Below are 25,845 nucleotides of genomic sequence, written 5' to 3' on the forward strand. Positions count from 1 at the left end.
AGCTGCCTGAACAATTTTTGAAGTAGTAGCTTTCTGTGCTGTAATAAATTTTCAGGATGTTTTCAACAGAGAGAATAAATCCATAGGAGATATGGCTTAATGGATTTTGAATTTTCTAACAAGGAATGTGCCAAGTCTTTTCCAATAGAAAGGTACCCTTGAATCTTTCATTCAAGTATGTGACAGGTGCTTGAATTACGATGCATTTCCAAAGGTTTGGTTGTTTTGGTTTTTTTTCCTGTGGAAGAAGATGCTCATCCAAAGCCTAATGTAGAGGGAAACTTTTGCAGATAAAAGAGCAATCTAAGGAAGGGGAAGAAGTAGGAACCAAGTGGCTAATTTCTGTTTTCAGCAATCTCACAGGAGAAAAATCCATGTGAGCATGGCAAAATATTAGTCTATGTCTTTTGAAAGCCTCCAAAAGGATTTGTGTGAAGCGTGCATTTAAGTGGGAAGGATACAGGTGTTTTCAGAGCTCTTGCAGCCTACGAGCAGGCCTGGGGCAAACCTGAGCGCACGGAATAATGTAACGAGAAACATCCCTCCATGCTTCAGTGGGAAAATGCAAATAGGCTCATCTCCTCTTTTAGGAGGACTTCAGATAAGGCACTCCTGGAGCTAAGGAGCCTGTTTGGTGTCTTCCCTGCCTGGAATATTACGGTGGAAGGGAGTTAGGGGCACACATGGAGCTGGCAGCACGGGGATGGGGATGTCTGAGGATGCAGCCAATGCCCCTCTCTCCGCTCCACTTATCCACAAGATTTGTCAGCTGCCAGCTTTGCTCTGCCCCTTTTTGTCCCTGCCAGCACCCTGAGTGCTCACACTGAGGGCTACTGGAACTTGAAAAGGAGTAGCCCAAGTGAGAGGTGCAGCAGAGCCCTGTGGCCCCGGAGTCCTGCCGGTCACAGAATGAAGAATCCGAGCTTTGCTGGAGCCTGGCTGCCTCCTCCTCCTCCCCTCTCCTCTGGCCACATCCCTTTCAAGGAAAGGCTCTGAAAAATGTTTTGATTTCATTTTGCAAGTAGTCTGCTAAAAACCATTTCTTTCCAGCCTTTTCTCTCTGTTTTCTTTGCTAGTTCGGCCTTCAGAAAAAACAAGAAGTTTCTTTTTCTTCTGTACCCATTAAGAATAATATTTTTTCAAAAGTTTAGGTGGGATCCAATGGCATGAACTTCATTGCAAGAGCTGAAATGGGTAGGGAACTTTTCTGAAAAAAGTTGTCCCAGCTAGGACTGCTGAGCTATGCAGGTAACCAGCAAATAATTAAGGCTAACACAGAAATTCAGCACCAGTTGGGTGACAGAATTCCCTTTCCACCAAAGAAAATCCCAGAGGAAAAGAAGATGATTTTAATTATGACAGATTTTTTTTTAAGAAGGTTTACAAAGTATTCCCCCTTCACCTCTCACTGAATAATTTTAATAACTCTTGGAAAATGCCAATTGCCATCAACTCTTGTCTTTACTTTTTTTTTTTTTTTTTGTTATCAATGTTTTGTAATTTTGTATAATCCATGAAAGTGGATATCAAAGTAACACAGATATCAAACCTTATCAAACCTTACCATGTTTTAGAAACTCCAGCTTCAGGTATCATGCAAATACCTGCTTTTGTGGCAAAGGAGAAAAAATATCCTGGCAGGTGGAAGGACTCTGGACAATCTTAGTGCAGCTTTAAATAAAAGCACAAAAAGATTCTAAATATTTTGAATTCTTTTTTTTTCAAGCAAAGCTGATCAGATCTAAGGACCTGATTTGTGGTGCCTGAAGACTTGAGCTTGGCAGTTCTACATTGATGGTGGTATAATTTTTACCTACTAGAGAAAGAACAAGAATTCAGCTTGCCTAACTACATGTTGATTTCTTTCATCAAAGAAAAATACTGACTTGCTATTTAGGGCTGCTCAGTTAGTTTACATAACAGCCCTTCTATTTTTAAAAGTTAAAATATTTTTCATACTTCTTTAAAAACAAATTGTTCAGTAACCAACCAACGATCCAGTAATAGAATTTATTTCAATAGATATATCAAAGAACTACAAGAAAATGGTGTTTCCTTATGTAAAATAAATCTTTTCCATGTAAGTTTTCATCTGCTTCTGAAATATAGGAAAATCAAAATTATAACTGACATTCACAAGCCAATTATTGAACTCAACTGCCCAATTTTGAATTTTCACTGATTTAATTAAGAGCAACATTTGGGCTAGCTAGAAGCAATAATAAGTGCTTCTTCATTAGGTGTTTTCAGCATAATTTCTTAAGGGAAAAGATAGATGCTTCTAAATCTGTCATTTGGTGAACTGTTCTGTGTAATATATTAGAGCCATTGATTAGAGTAATATGGCAAAAAGCAAAGCCTGATCGATCATCCATGCAGTCAATGGGTGTCTTTGATTAAGTCCAAAAAGAGCAATATAAAATCACAGTAATTCCAGGCAATATAGAGACACACTCTTGCTGTGCATCCCTAATTCCACTCCATGGTCTGTCAGCACCTAATCTGGACTTCTTGGGGAGCAGCAATTCCATCTCACAGAGGCTTTTGAGGTTGTAACACTTCTCTTTTGCTCTACAGAGGAGTGAATAGCAAACAAGTTAAAATCAGATGCACACACTGAGTTTTGTTGAGGCATTTGTTGGCAGACAATAAAGAGCAGGGGAGTTTGTGCAGAGACCCAAATCTCAGCCTGTCGTGGGCAACCAAGCCTTGAAAATATTGATCTTCACCACTCTGAAAGTGACTTGGAGCTCTGAACCCCCAGTGCTGGGTCTCCAGGAAACATTTTGGCTCCTGTGCCAGTGCTGGCACCCGTAGACCTCATTTTGCACTGGCAATGCCATGGCTGGCTCCTGCTGGCCCCTCCCAGGCAAGGCTGTGGGGTCACAGGGGTGTCACATCCACTCCCAGGGGTGATGAGGCTTCTTGTTATCACATAATCAGTTTATTCAACAAAGCTTCCAAAATATTTAACCTGGCTGTTTGCTACCCCCTTTCCTGGGTTCAGGCTGCTTTGTTTTACATGAGCACTTATATTAACATCATTATCCTTCCCACCAGTAGATAAGTAATGTTTTTGCTTACATGCCAATGGACCCCGTTCCTTGCTGAGAGCATAGACACCATCGTCACTTACAGGTATTTTCAAATGAGTTAAGTGAGTTGGGTGTCTGATTTCCTTTGCTGTTCATTAGGATTAAGCACTTACTTGCCAAGTTTTTGTATACCCTGCTGCATCTTTGACTACCTTAGACCTTTGTAAACTGGTTCCTTAAGCTTTTAATTCGGTGTTTATGTTTTTCTCTAAAGTACAAAATGTTCCCTTCTGTGGAAGCATTGGTATGTGCTGTCTGTCTGCCTGGAGATTCTGTGATGAGGAGGGGAGGGAAATGGCCAGTGACAATGCTGATTTCTCTTGCTGATTGTTTTTTTTTTTTCCTCCCCTCACATAATTTAAATCAAAATATCTAAACCTCAGACCTGAAACCAACTTCACAGTCTTACTTTGTATGTAAAAATATTCCATTTAAATCAGCAGTAAAGCTAACATGAAAGTGCCAATAAATAATATATGCAAAGAGTTTTTTTTATCAATATATAAAGAAATGTGGAGTTGTGAAGCTGCTGAAAACAAGCATTAGGAAATGTAATGAAGCAAGAATTAGAACAGCATAGTTCCTCTGGCCATTATAAATGAGAACTCCAGGTACCTGGAGAACAGGAAAACTGATGAGTACAGTCTGTTCAGGAGAGAAGGAGGAAAATTTCCCCCAGGAACACATTTCAAATTACTTATTTATGAACTGATGAACTGGGAGACCACCTATAGAGAGACAGGAGCAAGCAGTCTGCTGCAGACAGCTACAGAACTCCAGCTAATTGTGCTGCTGTTTTCTGTTATAACTCCTGCTCTCCAGCTGGGCTTCGGAGGCAGGAAATTTAGGCATCGACTAGAAGTTGCACTTTCCCTCCTTCTTGTCGGCATAAATATATACATGTATATTTTAATCTTCTGGAATAATTCAGCAAAGGCCTGGGAAAACAGCTGCTGCCTTTGTCATTACAGTATTAGGGAGTTTGTGGGGTAGAGCTTCCAAGGGAAAAGTTTTTAAGTATGCATTAATCCCTTGGCAAAGGTGACGCCAAAATTTGGAGATATATGGGCTGAAATTGAAATATGGAATGTTCCTCTGTTTTTGTCTCTGAACATCACTGTCAGGGTTTTATCTGCAGGGAAGAGAAACATGCAGCACATGTAGCCAGTAAATACAGCATGTATTAATTGTGTAAATGCACAGGGCTGTGCACACAGATAGACTTCATACAAATTCCCTACATAAATCTCTGCTGGCTGATGTTATTTTCTCTCTCCATGTTCACATATACACAAGAATCACAATGATATTTCATTTATCCAGGTACAAGTATAGAATGGATCCAGTTTGCTCCACAATACAGAAATCATAATGTACCCCAAGTTCTAAGAGCTGTTTAAGGAAAAAGAATAACTTCAGGTACTTATTAACAAGATCTAATAAGATGGAGAAGATATAGTTAAATTACAGTAAATATTAAGCAGTTGAAAATTAATTTCAGAAGACGTCATCAGCTGAGGCACAGAGGTTCTTAATCGAGAATTCATTTTATCAGTTTAGAAAATGGAATTTAGGTATCTGGCTTGTAGGAAGTAAAGAGAGAAGAACCTTTAGCAGAGAACTGTGAGGCTCCAAGATAATTTTCAGAATGGAAAGTCTCAGCCTGTGTTGTGATTTAGCACAGTGGCTCTGCAAGGTGGTACCCAGTGATTTGAGTCACGGCTCACTAAAACTCCCCCAGCTGAAGGCTCACCTGTGAGACCAGCCTGGAGGTTAAATCTAGAAGTAAGAAGACCAATGGGCTGGAGAACACTGAGCACAGAGCATATTTGCCTTCCAGGAGGAAAGAAAAGTTGGTTGCCCTTGATGAAATGTGCTGCTTTATCAGTGACATTCTTCCTCCAGGAGTCAGGGACCAGGTGTCCGAAGGGTTGGCAGTTGTGTGTTGGGATCTCAGACTGTTCCTGGCACTCAGGTGAGGGCCAGCAGAGGTCCCAGAGCACTGGTGCAGCGTTCTGCCTACAAGAACAGCCTCCCTAGATGTTCTCTGCTGGGCTCAGCACTGGCTGCAGACTCCAAATGCAGCTGGTTCAGGGTGCACTGCATTTAGCCCTCTGAAAAGTGGTGAAGGCAAAGAGCAAAAGGGTAAGAGATGTCTGAAAGAGTAGGATACAATCAGTTGCCATGTACTGGGTATTCAGGTGTTCTTGGTGAATACTGAAACCTGGTACCTCCAAGAGGCTGAGAAGGAATGTCAAAATTTCAAACCTGCCAAGTACTGAGCAGTGGTTTCAGTGGGAGCTGGGAGTGCTCTCAGGCTGCACAGACTGATTTCCTTTCTTCCTTCCTGTAGGTACATTGGCAAGTCGATATAGAGAAAATGTGCAATGCTGTTGCTGTTGCTGCATGTGTTCCATGAAAAGAGAATGTAGTTTTCCCACCCTGTCATTTATTATGAAATGCTAAGGATGGGACTGGAGTGACACAGTGGATCTATCCCTGCTCTTCATTAGGTTTGACACCAAGAATACTTTGGAGTTTGCAGCAATAGGACCTAGAAAAACTGTTAACCCCACTAAAACCCCTGTAAGGATGTGCAGAGATAAAAGGGAACTTCAACAAAGTGGAAATTTTTATTGCAATGAGACAGAGAAAGAGAAGGGCATCAAGATTTATTGCAAATGACTAGTAGCAGGAGGTTCAAGCATCAGCTAATTTTTATTTGCTTCTTTTATCATAAAATTTTAAACAATCAAAGAGCCAGTGATGGTATTAACATTTCTTCAATGAAGAAACAAATACTTTCATTATTGCTTCTGCTCTTAAAAAAAAAAAAATCCTTCTGCTAAAATGAATATGGAACAGCGTCACACCTCAGTGAAACTTTTTTCTTAAGTATTCAGAACATTTTGTGAGGCTGATCAATTGGGATTTTTTTTAAATACCCGACTTGGTTACACTGGCAGGTATTCACAAGTGACAATTATTTCAACATTAATTTGATAGCTCCCGACAGCCTCGGAGATGGGATAGAATCACCTGGAAGCTGGCATTTTGCATTGTACCATTCTGTCTATATGGGAACTGTCATCTTCCATTCAATATGGGAAATGCTATCTGCATACAGGCTTCAAAAAAGTTATAATTTCTTCTAAGTGATTGAAACTCATAGATCTCTCTCTTTCTCTCTCCCTTTTCAAGCTACACCTGAGAGGTAGCAATGATGACAGGCTGGTTTAACACAGCTCTTGCCAAGATTAAGTAGTTGTCAGACAGATATCATTGGAGACTAAGGGATTGCTTTTGGAAGTCATTCTGAATTGCTAACTAACCGGGAGCTTGTTCCTAGACTGGTGCGGATTCTTTTGTTTCCAGGGATTGACACATCTGCAGTAACAATGGAGCGCTCCTTGCCCGATACCTGATTTGTGCTGGTCACCGTTTTAGCTGGAAAAGAGGATCTAATGAATACCCCTTTCACCACTTATTTGCAAAAGCAGAAAACACCCAGAGCTGCTATTTTCGGACTTGAGCAATTTGATTATTTATGGCTAAGTGAAAATATTTGTAGCAATACTATTCATTGTCAGAACAGACGTACATATCGGATGAATCTCTGTGAAGGTCCAGCAATAACCTCTCCAGTGTCAGCTTTGCCAGTTTTCCAGCAGGTTGGTTGGGAAGGATGTGTGTATAACTGCCTGCTGTATTCTGCTCACCTCCCCTTCATACACATCCAGTGACAGCCCCCGATGAACAGGGAGTAGCAGAGGCTGACAGGTCAGCTGTAACACAACAAGTTGTCACTGTCATGGGAACATGGCAAGTGGAAAGCAGATGAAGTTGCCTAGAGGATGTTTTCATCAATTTAGTGTTATATACAAGCTAATAAATCTGCAGACACTCTCGTTCCACTATACACAATATGTGTGAGGGAAAATGACTGAGCTTTGCCTGGCTTGGCATTTACTGGACCAGCTGCAGTGGCCACTTGAGCTAATAGTGCCAATGATTTAATTCCTTTCGCTCCCCACCTTTCCTAATGACGTATTTCCCATGGGACTGCAGACTGAAAAGTTTATTTTTAAGCATGCTGAGAGATTGGCTCTCTAGAGAGCTTTGGAAATTGCAGGGGGCTGCTTCTTCAGAAGATGATGAGGTGGGAGGTAAGAGGTATGAGGATGTCTCCACCACTGGAAGAGGCAATCATGGGACAGGGAAGAGCTCACTTGTCAGAAAGTCTGGAAAACAGCCTAGACCCCCCAGAACTGCCCATCTTGGCTGGTTGGACATTCTTAAATTAATCAAAACTTCTATCCCTTGGCATGATGTATTAGTAGGGATGAGCAGTTTTCATCCTTCAAGCACCCAGATATTAAATAGATGAACACCAACATAGCAGAAAGTAGCACATTGGGGGATAATGGATATTATAACAATGATTAAGGAGCCCTCCTGGATGTTCTGTGGGTCCCTTCCAGCTCAGGACATTCTGTGAAATTGTATGAAGAAGGGATCTACCTTTGTGAATAGCTCATGGATAATTTGTGGCAAATCTATGTTTTGTTCGTTTAATAATTGGCATGGTGTAATTTCTCTTTCCTGCCTGGCTGACTCCTCTCAATGCAAACCTGAGTGATACAATCAGACAATCTGCAATAAGCTTGCAGAGATTTTGGGGTGTTCATGCTTGTGGATGAACTCAGGATGATACATTGCTCCAGACTAGAGCTCTGTACTGCCGGGTTCAGCCACACCACCTGGCTTGTAGCAGGCGTGCTGAGGGGTAGTACTTTTTATCTATTAGCACTTTTTATCTCCTGGAATCCCCTGATTATTTCACTGATACTAAAACACGCTCTCAGCTATAGAAACAGCTTGACTGAACCTTGCACTGGTGTCATGCAAATGGTTCAATTGATTTCAAATAGAAATTGCTAATTTATTCTCTGTGCTGTTATATCTTCGTTCAAAGGAAGCCCAAAAATACCCCGTAATTTAAAACTCTTTTATATCTGTAACTCTCACCTGGGTGTCTTCTTGGTACAGAACTTACTCAAGTCATTAACTCTCAGTTCAAAGTTATTCACATTGAAGAACTTTGTGAATAAGGCTGAGATTGCAGTTAAATATGTAAATTCAACCACAGTATTCTCAAAATGGTCTAGTAAATCAATGTTAATGATAGTAGTTTCCCATATAACATATTTAATTCTTCCTCTTCAAAGCATTTTACAAAGAAACTCCATTTTACAATAAATACACAGAAGTACAGGGCACAGGAAGCACAGAGAGAATTGGTAGTCTTAAAAAAAAAGGAAAGAGGCTTAGAAGTAAAAATTTTCTCATATATGAAAGACTGGAATTTGGTGATTTTAAGAAATGCGACTAGCTCTTGTTAAAACATGAAGGCTATAAAGCAATTTGCAAAGTTTTTAAATTTTTACTTTGATCTTGAAATATAATAAAAATGTAAGAGTACAGATATTTCAGGCAGAACTGTTACTTCAAGTGTGCATCAGCAGGTGCAAGTAGCCATTCTCACTGCCTGTAAACTACTGTTTTCTTTCTATAATGTCACATTAAAAAAAAAAAAAAAGGAAATAAACAGCCCATACCTCAGAAATACCTGAAAATAAAACCCCCCACTCTGATACTACCACAGTTTTACACCTACTCACCCAGTGTTTCCTCTACCCACCCTGAAACAATGAAGCCTCTTCAAATTTACAAAATTATATGTGAATAGGAAACTGAGCATCTACTCAGGGGCTGGTAAATGCTACAGCCTGACAGAATGGCTGTGCTAAAATATTTCTGCTCTGTATGGTATTTCACACTCTATACTAATCTGTGTCTCTCAGCTGACATGACAATAAATAGTTATTAAAACAAACATGCAAATGATTTATAGTTAAATAGTCTTAAATAAACCTACACTACCAGTGAATTTTGTGACACCAAAAATTGTCAAATATGTCCACTTCCACTGGAAATTGTTCCTTTAGATCTCCATTCTGAGGCAAGAAATGGCACTATGGGGTAATTTAATCTATCATGTGATTATGTTCTCATAACCAGGCCTTTGATACACCAGACTGAATTGTCTTTGTGAGTAAATCCAGTGCCACAAAACAGTTTTGCCAGCAGAGACTTTGTCCCCCAAAATACATCAAATCAAGGGCTTGCAAGCCCCAGCAGAATTCCAGTATAGCATACACAAGGAAATGTATTTAAAGCCAGCTAGGTTTATGTATTTTGGGATTCCCTATCATGAATGTCACAAAAGATTTAAGGTCATGCTAATTTTGCTTGGGTCACTTTTTCTCCCCACTGACCAGAGGGCTGAATAGAGATGGTCATAGCACCAATATAAATCCATTTATTCTGCTTGTCCCTGTTCCTGCATCAAGTAAAAAGCAGCTCATGAACTCTATATTTAAACTTCTTCTGTTTTTTTTTTCACTGATCCTTCCAGAAAAATCATGTTATGGCAAATGAAGTTTCCTAGGGAATTTTTTTTTTTGCAAAGAGAGGGTCTAAAATAGGTCAGTGACAGCTGAAAAATTGCGTTCACTTCATATTCATTTGCTGATGGAGACTGAAATTTCTCCTGAGCAGTGCTTCAATTTCACTTATTCTTGCCCCAGGTTTTCCTCCACTAGGATGTTATATGGCAAGAAATGACCAAAACCACAATCAGTGTAGGACTTGTGTAGTTAAAAACCAGTTTGCAACAACAAAAAATGGCTGTTGTTTTGTATCTCACTGATAAATGAACATCTATTGTTCTTCTACCTTGGAAATTAATAATAACTGGACCAGTTGCCGTAGAGACAGCCAGGCAGCCATTAGCAATCAGTAAAAATTAATGTACTGCAGGGAATTTAGCAAGGAAATGTGTTTAAGTGTGTGGGGCACCCTAACCAGCCATGCAACACGGGTGTGTGCCGGGGTCTCCGCGGTGCTGCCTCGCTGAGTGCTCCCTTAAACACAGCCAAGGTGTTCTTCACAAGAGAGAGGGGTCCCTACAAGGACCCTAACTCTCTGAGGAGCACTGTGTTTTTTGGACTCCCCTTGCCTTGAAAGCACAAATTTCCTCTGGAAATGCAGAGGAAATGCCCAACATGGCAGCAGCTCCTTGTTTCCCTGCAGAGCTCGGGCTCCTCCTGCATGGCTGCGCTCCTGCCCCGTGAAAGGTTCTCTCAGGCAGGGCAGCCGTGCTTTAAAAAGTCCCTGAGAGCTTTTAAAGCTGTCAGCACCATTATCATTCATGATGCAATTGGTTTCCAAGCCTGGCTTCTGTTTTTCCAGTGGGCAGTTTGAGTGCCCCTGGATAATTCCCTGCAGTAGCAGGGCTGGTCAGACCAAACCTGCTGCTGTGGAACTCTTTGTGCCATGGATGTGGGGTGGCTGTGAGTGCTGCTGCCATGCTCAGCCCCAGGATACTCCTGGGGGATGCTTTGGACCCTCCCAGCTCCACTCTCCAGAGCAGGGCTGGATTTAAACTGCAAGGGGAGCTCTTCCTGTAAGGACAGCAGCTAAGCTTCCTTCAGGTTTTACATTTTTCTTTGCCTTTTCCTGTTTCTCCTTTCCTGATGTGAGCAGGATTCCATGTGGGTGCTGGTGTCTGGGATGGCTGAGCCTGAATGTTTGGGTGTCTGATGGTGGCTGCCCTGTGTGTTTTAGGACAAGCTGGCTTTAGATTGTTACAAGCTGTAATTAAAAATCTGCTTCCTAAGGGGTGCAGATGGGCCCCATGAGGACACAACCACTGCAGGTGGTCAAGGCTTCCACTGGCTGCCTTCCCCCTCTGTCCTGGTGTCTTTGTGAGGGGGGTTGACCCCCTCTTGCCTCTTGCAGGCAAATTGCACCTTGGTGTTGACCACTTGTGGTTCAGGAATACAACAAATCTGCTGGCAAGTGCCTTCCCTGAGGAGCTCCCTGCAACACAGGAGTGACCGGTTTTGTGCAGACTCTTGGGTGAGAGTTGGACTGATCCATGGATAAAACATTCATAAGTTCTGTTAAAATCAGTGGGAATGGTGAATCACCAGCTGAGAGCTGGATTTGGCACCTTGCTATCCAGAGTCACGATTGATTTATAGAATGGATGGGGTAGGTGAGTAAATAAGGGAAGCAGAGCTATGGGAATTAGGAAAAAAATAAAATAAAATAAAATAAAGTTTCCAAATGCAAAGCACTGATGAGTCCCTGGCAGTCATTTCTTCCTGTGACATCTGGCAAATGGGCAGGATGGCTGAATTGAATTAGCTTCTGATTTTGGAGGGGAGTAAAATATTAACACTAGAGTGTCACAAATGGTTCTCCACCAGCAGAACTGGACAGAGCAGCATCGAGAAATCCCTGGCCTTGAAAATTAGGGCGATCCAAAGGATATCTCCAAAAGTTGGTGGATTTCTGTCAGATACATCCACAGACCAGCCACTTGGGAACACCCAGAGGAGACTCACAGAAGGGAGCTACCACATCCCACTGGCAATAGACTTGTCTGAACTGAGAGATTCTCCCCAAACCCACATATTTTCTTTAGAGTTTCTTGGAATACTTCTTCTGTCATTGGTGTCAGACAAACCAGATGGGAATTCTGAACTGATGATCACATTTTGAGGCTGGAATGCAACATCTGGAGTTGATCAGCATTCCTCACAAACTGATCAATCATTAGGTGGAACTGATTACTACCATCTCCTCCTTTTACTCTTGATTCACTTAGAACTGTTTTTTTTTTTCTTTCTATGAAAATAAAAGAAGATAAAAAGCATGAAACACAGCTCCTTTATAGAGACTGAGGTTATGTGAGTCACAGTGACTAACTCTTTGCACATATCTCTTGTTGCAGTATCAAATGGAGCAGGGATGAGATAGATCTGCTCTAGTAAATATAAAATATCATGGGTCATATTACTCAGCAACAGGGATTTTGCAGCACCAGCAGTTTTGAAGTAGGACCTTTTCAATAAGTCACTATATATAGAAAGATTGGGACTAATGCTGCGAGCGTCACTGTCTGACACCAGGGTTATTTAGGAGTGTGCTACGTGTGGTACAAACACACTCCACACTGTGCCAGTCTTGCCACCAGCTAAAACAGAATTGCAAAACACAAAAATAATTTCCCAGCCTCTGAAAAGTCTATCACCCTCCTTGCATTTGTCTTGTAGGAAAGAGAAAATGACAAGGCAATGTGCAAACCAGGCCACATGTGCACAGCACTCCTCTCACATGTGTTTCATATATCAGCACCATTGTCAGACACTGCAACCACTTCCCAAGTGCTGATAAAAGCAGCTCCATCACTGCTCCCCAGGAGAGCCACTGGCTTGTCTCTCCCTCTGCATCCCAGGGATGTGCTGGAGTACCATCCCTGGATGTGTTTAAAAAAAGCCTGGATGTGGCACTGGGTGCCATGGTTTAGTTGAGGTGTTGGGACATGGGCTGGACTTGTTGATCTTGAAGTTCTCTTCCAACCTTGTGCTTCTGCGTGAATTCTGTGTGAGCACAGAACACAGCAAATACCATTTCAGATCTCTGGTATGTGTGTTTCCAGTGCCAACATGAAAACAAAATACTGAAAGAATATCCACAAGCCAAGCCCAGTATCTGCATCCCTTGTGCACATCTCCACTGAGTCTGGACCTGCATATCCCTGTGTGTATTCCCGCACCCAGGATGGTTTGTGAAGATGCAGATAAATTGCTCAAGGGAAAATGGACTGTGACTGAAATTGTTCAAAATATCCATTGTGCAGCCTGAAAGTGAGCCCATTTTGGGACTATCTTTTCCCAACTCATTTATTTTCAATTTTTTTTTTAATCAACAGGAAACCCAGGCCAAATTCACTGCGTAGTTCCTGGGCACTGTTCCCCTGAATTGTCTTTGCTTACTCTGGCATAAATCAGGAATTCCTCACTAAAATCAGGGGAAGGTTTGATTAGGATCTTTCCTTAAACCAGCTGATGGTTTTTCATAGAAAGTGTGAGCATTTTGTGGATTTTCTTGGATTTAAAACGAAGACCGAAAAAATGTTGTGGTTTCCAATGAGTTTCTCTTTGAGGTTCTGGGTCTGTTCATCATTTCATGCCCAAAATGAAACATGAGAAGTGCAAAAGAGAACTTGTATGATGAAACGGAACAAAATGTTCCCATGAACTTTATGTGAAAGAAATTACAAAATAACCTGCAAGCTTTAGAGAAACGTGACCATGCAACTCGTTACCCACTGCTGAGTCAGGGTTCCCACAGGGTGTTGCAGCCCTGGAAATGGACTGTTCCCCTCAACCCCTGTGCCCCAATCTCTCCTATCTTTTCTTTGTGCTCTTGCTATTGACAATGTACATTTTGGGAAGTCTGCAAACTATGCATCCAGATCTGAGTTCCTGTATGAATGACTGGATTTAGAGAAAACTGCTCCACAAACATGAAGGAACTTATAATTTTCCCATTAGTAAGCAGTTATTTGAATAATTTTCCTTTTTAAAAACACAGGCATTTGTTTTGAAAATAACTGAATACTGATGGGGAAGAAGTTATTTGTTTGGTTCTAGAGAAACAAACCAGAAAGAGAATAATTAACATAGACATTTCAATGATTCACCTAAGCTAAGTCAGGGAACTTCTGGCAAAACCAAAAGCCAAACTCCATTACTCAGAAACCTTTTCTTGTCACAGGAATACCTCTTCAGACACTTTAATTCTGAACATAATCCTGTGCATTTTCTAGTCTTACACTTTTAACAGTTCAGTTTTTCAAACTGTGTAGTATTGTAAGAAAACAGTAACCCCACAGCAGTAAAGGCAGCTGTAAGCAAGAAAATGCAGTGCTGTTCCTGTTAATTCCTGCAGCCCCCTCTGCCAGGATCTGCATATGCTAGCTTTCCAAGAAAGAGATGAACTGAAATACTTAAGTTGAAGTTATGATTTTCCCAGGGAAAGGAAAAGGGTTGCACACAGCTTTCTCCCTTTTAAAATGACTTTGTTTGTTTACTATTCTAAAATTATTGCAAAACGCTTTTTCAAAAGGGATAATGAAGTAGCAAGGAAGATGACAAACAGCTGATTATAGATAAAAGCTCCTTAGCAGCAGTGTCAGCCAGAGCAAAGAGGAGAGAATTGTCTTCAGAGACTTTAGCTGGCGCTGGCAGCCTGCTCCTCTCCAGAGCTTTGATCCCGTTCATGCCTGAGCTGGTGAGCTCCCCAAGAGGGGAATCTGTCCCCACGATGCCTGACACAAGCATCTGCCTCCTCTTCCAGCATCACTCTACACCCACGGATTTCCTGGCTGGGAGTGCACTTGGACAACTCACCCAGGATGTCCCATAGGGCTTTGTGTTTCTGGTGGCCTGGGAATTCAGTGGTTTAGGGTTGACATGCAGAGCAGGGTCTCCTGTAAGGGCAGTGCGTTCTCCACTGTGCCATTGTGGGGTGTAACGAGGAGCCTTTTATATATGGAATGAGAAAACCTGTGTGCATTTTCTAAAGAAGCAAAAATACATGTGGAGTGTAAGCAGTAATGTGCACAAACAAGATACAACCTCGAGAGCACGACACGTGGGATTCAAGCATTCCTAGCAGAATGGTTTTACACCCCAAAGCTCCTTCCGTGCTTGTTGCATTCATAGTCATACTGTACGTGAAATTCATCTGAATCTTGTTTCTTTGGCCTATGGGGTATTTTCATGTACAAATTAGGCTGGCCAATGTTCCCTTTCTGCAAAAATTCCCAGGAGTACAACTTAAATGTTATTAAAAAGCCTAATAAAAGAAGAGTGCACATTTAATAATGTTAGAATAACACAGCCATTGCAGCGCCGTGTGCCTGCGGTTCCAACCAAGCGAGAATATGAGGCACTAGTGCACTTATTCAGGAAAAAGCCCCATAATTATCAACAACTATGAAGGACCATTGATACCAAGCAGGATGCACAGAAATCTTTTCAGGAACTCCAGTTTGGACTTTGCCTATGATCTGATGATTTGGCCAGGATCTGGGCACAGTCCCAGCTGAGCAGGGACAGTCCTGTTCTTATGTCCAGCACAGAAAAGGCTGTGGCCACCGAGGCCAGTGCAGAGACACCTCACCCACAAGCATCAGCCCAGTTTTCCTTGTCTGGAAGAGCTGGATACTCTTAGCAGATGGTACAAACTTTGCATATTCATCAGCTACCACTGCTGTGATACATCTCCGTGCAGTTTTCCTTCACCTTTGCCCTGTCACACTGACATCTCTTCCTCTCATACATCCTTCCTCTACATCATCACATCATTCTTTCCTCCCACTTATGTATCCTAGCATGACTTTCCTCCAGGGCACGAGGTCTAACACAAGATCCAGATATTAACTCGGGCCCACTTGTTGGAAGGATTAAATACAACATTCTCACAATATTAATTAGCAACCACTCCTTCAGCGGGAGAGCTGAGCCCATGCATTAATCCAGGAGGTTTAGGTGGTTTCACTAAGGGATGAGAAAAGAGGTTACAGGGCATGGGCTCCTCCAAACCCCACTTTAGGTCTCCACACTCTACCCAAAGGCTCTGTCCACCAGCCCACACTATCTCCCCAGAGCAGAAAGCAATATCCTTGGAAAAGTGAAGCCTCATGAGCCATCAATTAACCCACTGCGAATAAATACCCAATGTAAGAAACAAACCTCTTAAAAAAACAAAACAAAACCTGGAACAGCGAGGCAGTATCTGAGGTTTGAATAGGAATGGATTTAGTTTGGCTGGGGCACAAGGACAGCAGGAGTGCTCAAAGAGCTGGGAGCAGCACGCGGGGGCTCTGGAGGGGACGCTTCCTTCCAGGCAGGAATTCTCCCGCACACGATGGCATTGTTATGCATTAAGCAAGTTTTTGTTCCCCCTCTTGGGGTGTGGGGGTGTGATGGGAGAGAGGAAGGCTCACTCTGGGATGTGGTCACATCAGCCATGCATAGGAATTATAACTGCCCAGCTTAGCAGCACATTTGGAAGGTTCCTTTTTTATGGTTCTTATTTTTTTTCCCCAGGTGAAGTAAAGAGCAGAGAAAGAAAACCCATTGGGCTCTCTTTGCAAGAGACAAATCCTCCATGCCGCTGTTCCAGACCCTCACACAAAATGTCAGTTCTGAGAAAGCAAAATGAAGCGTTGGCACTTCACCCCTGCGAGAGGGGCTGGGCTGGAGGGAAGGAACTTGTATTTTCCTACTGCTTTTCTAGTTCAAAGTGAAGAAAATACAGAGTAGCAAGACAGGGCAAGGTCCTCTTTTAGCAGATTTTTCTCTCTCACAATCCCACATAGTTTTTTGTCCTGACATGTGAATCATGTGGCTCCAGAGTTCACCCTGCAATAAGCCCCTACAGCCTGTTTTTCTTGTGTAGCTTCATATGGCTTTTTTTCTGGCTCAAACAGTTTTCCTCTCTCCTCCTTGTGACCTGCTGGCTATATTTTGCAGAAAGTTAAAGAGAAGATTTGAAAAAAATTATAGGAAGTTGATCAAGCTGGGTTTGAGTTACAGGTCATTACAGTTCACTGTAAGATGAAATTTTTACTATATAAACACCGTTAAAGCCCAGACTGCTAGCCAAGTGTATCCATGAACCATGGGAAACTTGGGAGCAGTGGAGGCAGGTAAACCTCAGCAGATCTATGCTAGATGAGTGTGCTTGTTAAAGGAAAAAAAAAAAACCCACACTTTTTAATGTTAAAATGTAATAGTATTGGGTTGGGTTGCTTTAGGTAGACAAGATGACACTTCTTCCTGTAGGCTTTTTGTGCCTTGTAAAATCCAGCCACTGAGGGATTTTTTGCTGCTTTTACATTTCAGCTCTAACATTAACAAATGCAAAGGTAATGAGATTTTCTGTCTTTTTTTAAAACTAATTTTGCAAGTAAACTCCCCTGAATTCTTTGAATGTGTCGCTCAAAGTTTTATGGTCATATCCCCTGAGATTATTTAAAACACTTTAGGTTTGAAGAATATGTTTTCTTTTCAAGTATTATTTGCAGCAAGTATGGGAAGGAAAGGGTTAATTTTTTTTTTTTTTCTGGGGCTTATATGTAAGTGAAATGACATTTTAACAATCTCTTTAGTATAGCCTTGCTGTGCTGGGACTTCTGTTGCCTGCTGTCTTACTTCTTGGCTTCTAAATAGAGAGTTATTTTCAATTTCTCCAGTTCCTAATGTTTTAAATGGAACTACTGTTCCCCTCAGAGCACCCAGTGGCTGGCTGGAGACCTTTATTGATATATATAAATTACTCCAGTCCACAGGGCTGGCTACAGATCCAATCATATCGAGCTAATGCGCATATAAATAAAAACCTGGGAGTATGGTTTATGGCAATAAGTAGTGCAGTAGAAGTTTATACCATCCTGCAAAGACACCTTGATACATTGCTGATAATCTCTATAATGTATTTAAAGCATCAGTCTGTAGATTCAAGGCTGAAAATTTCACTCATCAAAGCCATAAATCTCAGTGAACTTCTGTTGATTGGCCTGGAAAAGAAGGACTTTCCCCATTCCAGGGAAAAGACAAAATTAAGGATGTTGGCCTTTTGGTGGAAGGGACCAAACTGTGCAAGCCAAGTGCAGCAGGCCCAGGAGTTCCCTGACATCTTGGTGTTTGTCTGGTTGCCAGCTTTTGCAGTTCACAGATGATTCCCACTTCCCCGTGGAATGATTTGCTGCTCTCTAAACAATAATAGCCTGGTGTCCAGCTGATAAAGCTGGCAGCAACTGAATTATTTAGGCAAGCCATCATTTCACTAGGCAGGTGAAAGCAAATTTCAAGGGTTAGGCTGAAACTTCAGGCTAAATCCTGAAGGGAGAATGCAGCAGGAAAATGTTTTCTGCTCGTAGCATTGCTGGGACTGGTGTGTGAATCTGGATTTCCATGGTTTAAACACCTCAGCTGTTAAAGTTATAACTCACACACAGCAGTGGTGGCCAGTGCCATCCCAGCAGAGCCAGACCTCATGGACTCAGGTCCCTTCCCTTCCTTGCTGGGCTCTGGGGGAGGGATTGTCCAGTGGCCACAGAGCCTCGTCAGTGAACAGAGAGCAGAGCAAACCTCAAGCTGCTCGTGACAATGACGCTGAAATCCAGTGATCCCTCCCAGCAACCAGGAGTGCCTGGAGTAGGGAAGGTAACAACAGTGCCATTATCAGACATTGGGAAGGCCTGGGGGGGACACCAAGGAGCAGGACAGGAACCAGTGAGGCAGCCCAGGCCATCATCCCACACCTACTCCCCGTTTGCTGCCTTGGAGTGGTCAGAAGCAGAGCAGGAGCTTTATTAATAATCTGCAGTACCATGGCACAGCAAAAGGGTCTTGAGGCAGCTTTGGCAGGTGTAGAACAGGGCATTATAGATATAACTGATGCTCCATGAGATACTGCCAACTTCAGACAAGTTTATTTCTTCATTTTCAGATCATTCAGGCACCAATTTCACTGCTTCAGAAGAATGATTGTAACTTAAAGGAAAACTCCAGTATAAGTTGTCAAAGCAGCCTTTAGAAATACTTGTCACTCTTTCAGTATCATAGTCTGTGGAGCTGTCATTGCTGTCTCTGGGTGCTGCCATTTTATTATCACCTCTTTGCTTTCTGTCTCAGAAAGTCATGGAGGAACCAAAAAAATAAAGTTTAAAAGTTCTTGTGAAGTCTCCTGGAGTGTCAAACCCAGTAGACACCAATGAGCATGAGAGCTTCAGAGACTGACTCTAGAAAAGCATTTATCACCAGTCACCTGAGTACTTAAAAATTGTACAGAACAATAAAGAAAGCAAATAAATGAGTTTTTAGAAGTGTAATGCTGTGTCTCAGCAGTCAAGGTTCAGTTTGTTCTGTATGTTTAGATGCTGAGTCTCCATCCTCTATTTAATGATTCTCCTGTGTTTAAAGCTTTTTCCATACTTCTAAGGGGGTTTGACTGAAATTGCATTGAAAACTTGGCTCAGTTTTTCTAATGCACAGTGCTGTGTGGCTACTTGCAGAACAATTTAAAGTTATCACAGTCTAATTTAGTAAGGAATCATGAAGCCAATTCAATTTAAAACCATTAAAACAATTTTAGAGTGTCTGCCCAAGGGTTTTGCATGTTTTCACTAAATGAGTTTTAAAAATACATTTAGTTAAACTGATGGAACTTTAAGTATCAATAAAGGCTTTATCTTACAAACACTAATGCTTGTCTTCAACGAGTCTTTTGCATCTGCTTAGATGTCTGTCTCCAGGATCAGGGCATTCTCAGTTATCGTATTTAAGAAGATTTATTTTCTGTCTCTTCCAGATGAACTCCTTTAAAGGGAAATCCTTCAATTTCTTCCCTGTTTGGAAGGTGAGATGATGTGATCATTGCTTCCCTGGGCTGAAAGATTTGTGCTACAATCTCAGTCTTGCCTCTAAATCACACGAGCCCACCTGGCACAAGTGGACATGGTAGGTACCAGCTTTTTATCTCCCAGTCCCTCAGACCACAGCCAAGGTAAATAGCAGTGCCCACTCATCCAAAAGGTGGTAAGATCCATATATTTCTATTTCTCCTCAGGAAAATTTTCATTAAGCCCATTTAACCCCATGGTTGGTTAGAAAAGGTTTGCTACACCTTCTGCATCTCATTTTTCCTTTATGTCATCTGCTCCAGGCAATTCACTTCAGGGAACTAGTTTTCTAAGAGATATTTTTTGAGCCTGGTTTAGGTTAGGTGGGAGAAGAGTGACTCTTCCTAATTTGGATCTCTGCCATTTTTCCTCCTATCTGCTGCTCTGAGCTCTGGTGATCAGGCTTCATGCACCTGAAAAGGACAATATCAAGGAGTCAAAGCAAGATGTATTTATGAAATATAGTGTCACACCTCAGTCTTTTATGATCCCAGTTTTTTTCCTCCACTTCTGAAAAAAATGAGAAACTGAGTCAGGTATATATGAATTAGAAATTCCAAAAAGAGTTTTTGTTTTCCAGAATCCTTGGGCTCCCAGGGAAACCTGCAAGATCTCCAAGGGATTTGTGTATGATAAATGTTGAGGACAGGGAACCAACAGCTTTTCTTTCAATTAGCAACACAGCAGCAAAAGACTGGAAGGCACCTCCCGAGTCACTGAGTTCAGTGCTTTGTGGTTGCAAACAAACAATGGTGCATAATCCCTTTAATAAAATGATCACGTTCCACCTTGAAAGCCACTAGGTTTTGGGGGCAGGACTGATCCCTACTGCTAACCCTGTGAAGCCCAGAACAAATATCTGAGCTCAAGATAATGCTGCTTACAACAGGATTAAATCCCTGCTGGGTGCCCTATAGTTGCAACCACAGGGGAACTCCGCCAGTAGCAGCACAGTGCCCATGTAAGGGGAAAATTTGCTCTATTCTTCCTCATAATGAGGTGCAGCGACTAGACCAGGCTTTATATTGCATCATACTGGCTTCTATGCAGGGGCAGATGCAGCACTGAATGAGGGCTGAGCATGACATGGGGATATGTGTGGCATAGACAGTGCCAGAGGGTTGCTCCATTTCCTTCATGTCCCTGTGCTCACTCTGGGGATCACTTGGGAATTTGTGTATTGCTCCCCAATGAGCTAAGACAGTTTTGGGTCCTGGGAGAGGTGAATAGGATGCAAAGGTAAATCCTTGTTTTCTGCTAGAGGTGTTGCTTGTTGTTGCTCCTGAAGGGCCTGATCCAAATGATGTTGGATCTGCCTAACCCAGCTCACTTGAGGCAGATTTGGATCAGCACTTGGAGCCCTTCTGCTGCGGGAATTCCTGCCATGCCTTCTCAGACAAAGATAGTGACCACATCCTTACATCATGACAGCTCTTTAGTTTTGACTGAGGGAACCAATCTCTCAAACAGGAAGACAAGTGGGCAGGAGCCAAAGGACTGGCAGGAGAGGTGGGATGACCCAGGGGCTGGGCTATACTGGCCCCTGTAAGACTCCAAGGAAAATCCGTGTCCTCTTATGCTGTGAGGTCAGGCACGGACATGTGCCTCATCCTGCTCAGTGCAGGAAGGGGTGGAAAAGGTCTGCCCAGCCATGCCTCCAGCATGGACCCAGGGCAGGAGCATCACATCCATGGGATGCTAATGGGATGCTGCAGCCTGCATAGCTCTGTGCTAAAATCCTTCCTGCCCTACATCCCGGGCTGTGCACAGAGCGATGGGAGGATGCCACCCCACAACAGGGCTGCCTAGGGAGGACAGCGCAGTCTGGGTGGCTCCTGGACACATCCCTGCAGCAAGTCTGGCTCCCATGGCTGCAGTTAAACCCCCTCAATAAAAGTTTAAAGGTGCAGAGTGCAGCAAAGGCAGCCTTGAGGCCATAATGTCACCTCACATGGGAGCCCGTGCAGTTTCCTTGGCTGCCAGCTCTCTTCTGCTTCTGTTTTTGATACCCTAACCTGCTGACCTGAGCCCTGCCCCGGTCTCCTCACATGCCTTTTGAGTTGCCACCTGCTTAGTTGCCCTGCTTTCAAAAGAAAAGGGTTTTGGACAAACAGAAGTGCTGTTACTTCGCTTCCTTACTTCGCTTCCTCTCTGAAAACCTCAGCCCTGTGGCATGGCTGGGAGGTGTGACTGGACCTGCAGACCTGCATGTGTCTCTGGGCATTTTGGGGAGCGTGGGGCAGCCCTTTGCCACATGGGGGGACACACCAGGGCTGGGAAAGGGACAAGCACTCGAGGGTTTGCTGAGTTTAAAGAAAGACTAAAAGTAATAGAGAGCAAGGGGTAGGAGATATAGCCATAACCACACACTTGTGTTGCCAATGAGCAATTTAATGCAAACTTGGTCCAAATAGAGAGAAACATAAAATCTCATTTCAGACAGTCTCACCTTGTCTAGGTTTACGTGTGACTCCATCCTGCTCACAGTAGAAGGCCTCCTTCAGTTGTTTACATCCTCCACAAGCACTAAATTTGTGCAAAAGAGGGTAAGAGGGAAAGGAAATGAATATTGTACACCACCTGGATTTCAGAGATCCACAGTATCTATCTGCATCCTTCAAGCCATCACAAGCGATCTAAGAGCAGCCTCCACAAGCACATGCAGGCCTGGCCATTAACATAATTCTCTCTTTTATCCCTCATCATTGTGGTACTGTATGCTGCAGTCTCAAACATTATTTGTTTTATCCACTTTTCTGCAGTTTAAGCTCATTCTTTGCTGGCTAAAAAAAAAGTCCCATTTTTATCTCATCTGATTTGATATTCATCTGTCCCTCACTGTGGTTTTTTTTCTCCCCCTTTACCATAATTTTGGTTGGTATTTTTTTACCTCAGAGAACATTGAGAACTCTGTCTCAAGGCTTCCAGATTAGACAGAAGACTGATAGGATAATGATGATAGTATGTTAAATGCTATCTATGTAAATCAGCTCTCTCCATCAATGGATACAAGATGCAGCTACATTAGATTCTTTTTTGACATACATTTTCATTTTTTAAGGAAGAGAATATTGGATTGTTATTAAGCTACTTCAGAAAAATCTTTGCATTACCAGGCACATTACTATTGTGCATAAAGTCATATTAAATTTTGGGATGATGTACAACATCATTTTCTTTTAAAGGCTGCTTTTAACCTCAAAGTATCTTCTTTTTAGCTTCTGCTGAGGGATTTGTTTATGATAACCAGTGACTGGGGGAGGGGAAAGCGTGTTTTTTATTAAGCTCCTTGTAGTAGATAAATCTGAATTTGCACCTCTGATAGGAAACTGGCCCTGGCTAAGGGGAAAAAAATACTCTTACATCTAATCTGTTTCAAATGCCTGGGAAAGTAGCTCAGAAGATAGTCTTAAAGTCAAATTCAGACTGCCTTGGACTCAGTTGGAAACCAGTTGCAAAAGCAAGACCCATTCACTGGAAAAATCTTGCCAACTCCCCCCTCCTATTTTGACTTTTTTTAATGAAAAAGGCTATTTTTGTTTTCCTCTTTGAATTCAGAGACACAGGAATGAACATACTCTCAACAATAATGAGTAAAGTGGTGAAAATCAGCCTTGCTTCTTTTTTTTTTTCTTTTTTTTTTTTTTTCTTTTTTTTTTTTTTTTTTGTGCCTGTGATCTCATGCTGATTTTCAGTGGCAGAGGAGCTGGCCAGCTAAAAATATATCATTAAAATTCATCTTCAGCCTGTCACTAATGTGGGGAACATCCCCTCAAATGTAGGGCGGCCTTTGTTAACTAATTTATAAGAGAATGTACAGGCAACTGTTATTTTTTTAGAGTTATCTTTGGCTGTGGTGGCCTAGAGCAAACTAAATCCAGATTAGAAAATTTTTTCCATGAACAACAGGACTGATGAGCTGGGGTTCCAACATTTCTTTTCTACATTGACTCTCTAATGTCTAATAAAGTGTGAGTTTATTAGCATTTTCTCTGGAGCAGGCATTAATAAAAGCAGTTTCCCTTATCAGGAATCTATTTTTATAAAACCTGTGTGAACTTCCTGTCTCAGAGACCTTGGTTTCTGGGTCAAATTTTCCTTGAAATTAGCTACTACATCTTAAAGTCTGCATTGGTGATGCTGCAATCCACAAGTGGTAGGGCTTGGAATGGAGTTTAGAGGGTGATAATTCAGGTTAGTGGCCTCACCTGAAAGCATCAGAGGCTTTAACAGGGCTGGGATTTAAAATGCAGAGTAAAAGGGAAGAAGAGCTGGGAGGGGATCCCAAGAGAGCTGGACCAAGAGGATCAGGAGGGCAACAGGCTGCAAGGAAATGACTTAAACACTCATCTTTGTAAATCCTCCCACTCAGGAGGACCTGCCTGCTGAGAGGGTTTGAGTTAATGTATTGTTTTTTCGTTTTTTTTTTGGTGGGGTAGAGCTACAGCTCAACACAATGTGGACAACCCATCAATGAACAATGAAGAGTTAATTAAACATATAAGGCCTCTTAACAGTCATGTGCAGCATGTGTGTGCATACATATTTGTGTGTATTGTTTGGCATGGAGCTGTGTTTACATTGTGATATACTATTTCAAGACCAAATTTTAAGTCTTTATGCATGCAAAATCTCCAGTATATCTCAGGAACACTCCACTGAAAGCTGAGATTATCAGAGAAGAGGTATTAATTTGTAGCTTTGTGGGGGATGGTGGAGATGTGGGGTTTTTGACCTAAGAAATCAAATTTGAGCACCCCAGTCTCTTGATGTGAAACCAGTGCTGCAGTCCTGTCCATCCAGCTGTGCATCCAGCTGTGTGCCTGGGCGGCTACTGTGGGCAGGGATGCCTGCACTTAAACTGGGGCCCACTGGTGCTGTAATGTCAGAAGGGATCAGAGCTGGAGTCACTCTGAAGACGTAAGTATTTTTCTTAACAAGTCCTAAATGGCAAAATTCACATTGAATAATTTTGGTAATAAATGGCAACCCAAATATGTCAGGAATGATTTAGTACCTGTGAACCGTGTAGCTGAAATGTAGATGAGGCTAATTAGCTGATTCCTTATCCCAGCTCCCCCTTTCCTCTCCCTCTCTCCCCACCAAAAAAGTGCTCCTTTTTTTCCCTCTGCAGTTTTCAGAACACACAGGGTTGGATTACAGATTTGGCATCGCTCTGGTTATTTTGTCTAGGTGTCCTACACTTAACACAAATAAGCTGAGACAAGAGGCATGAGAGCAAGGTAGACACAGCCAAATTCAGAGTGAGTAATGCAGGCGTTGAGGCAAAACGAGGTCAAAAAGACCATTTGCAGGCACTGCTCTGCAGGAAGGATCCTGCCTCTGTGCAGAGCACCCACCATTAGCCACATGATGTTCTCACCCCTCATCCAGTTTTTATATTCAGAGGTGAAGCAGGATCAAAAACCAGTTGTTGGCCAGGAGGGACTTCTAAGGTACCTTTGCCTGGGCCCAGGCTGCTCCGTGCAGTTTGTGCTTTAGAGATGTGTGTCTATAATTAATTTTTCAGCTTGCTCACCATTTTAAGAGAACACAAAGCAGGTTGTCTTCTGAAATAACTTTCCCCACTGTCATCTCCTCTGAAAACTATCACTTCGAATTATGCAAAACATGTTGTTTTGTTCTGTTTTTAAAAAGGGTATACATCTATATATAAAAAGCCTATGTTTGAGCAAATTTGGTCTCAAAAAACCTTCCAGCTGAAATACAGAGTTGTTACATTTCATTTTGAAAATGTCAAACAACATGATTGGACTTTTTCCTAAAAAATACTGGATTTTTTAAAATCTGGATTTGTCTGGGTAACCCTTAGCTGCATTTTCTGGATGAGTAAACTATTACCTGAGAACTTGTCGCTGCCCACACAGCCCCAGAGCTCTCACCTGGCTTAGCTGGGCATGTGGAGAGCCTTGGGAAGGTGGGGCTGCAGACTCATGACCCCTGCATTTTCAATATGCACATCATATAAAAAGAGTAATTTGCAGTGTCTGGGTGATGGAGGCTCCAGCTAGAGTTCTTAGACACAGAGTTCTTGGAGACATCTGTGTGTCCACATCCCCATCATGTCCTCTCCCAGGGAAGGGAGGTGCAGTCAGCACCCTAAAAAATACTCATGTTAAATTAAAAAAACAGACAAGGAAGAGAACAGGTTTCTATGGTACAAGGTGGTTTTCCTTCCTTGAGAGATTTCCCTTCAGGTCTGACTCTTGCTCACCTGTATCTGAGCAGTGGAACAGGTACAGTTTAGCACAGCTGTGGTGCAGTTGTGTGATGGTCACTGCCAACACCCAGCTGGATTTATGTTGCAGAAAGCAAAAAAAGAGCATTTTGCATGAACTG

General features: G+C 42.3%; 1 long non-coding RNA gene across 1 annotated transcript in view; it reads left to right on the plus strand.

Moving 5' to 3' along the window:
• The window catches only part of LOC115497166 (uncharacterized), a 287,386-nt gene that overhangs the window by 99,572 nt on the left and 161,969 nt on the right, over window positions 1-25,845 (plus strand). Inside the window, exon 3 of the long non-coding RNA XR_012058079.1 lies at window positions 19,395-19,543. This is a non-coding gene — a long non-coding RNA (uncharacterized lncRNA). The remainder of the gene's footprint in view (window positions 1-19,394; window positions 19,544-25,845) is intronic.

The sequence above is a fragment of the Taeniopygia guttata genome, chromosome 13, assembly GCF_048771995.1.
Source record: "Taeniopygia guttata chromosome 13, bTaeGut7.mat, whole genome shotgun sequence".
Lineage (NCBI taxonomy): Eukaryota > Metazoa > Chordata > Aves > Passeriformes > Estrildidae > Taeniopygia > Taeniopygia guttata.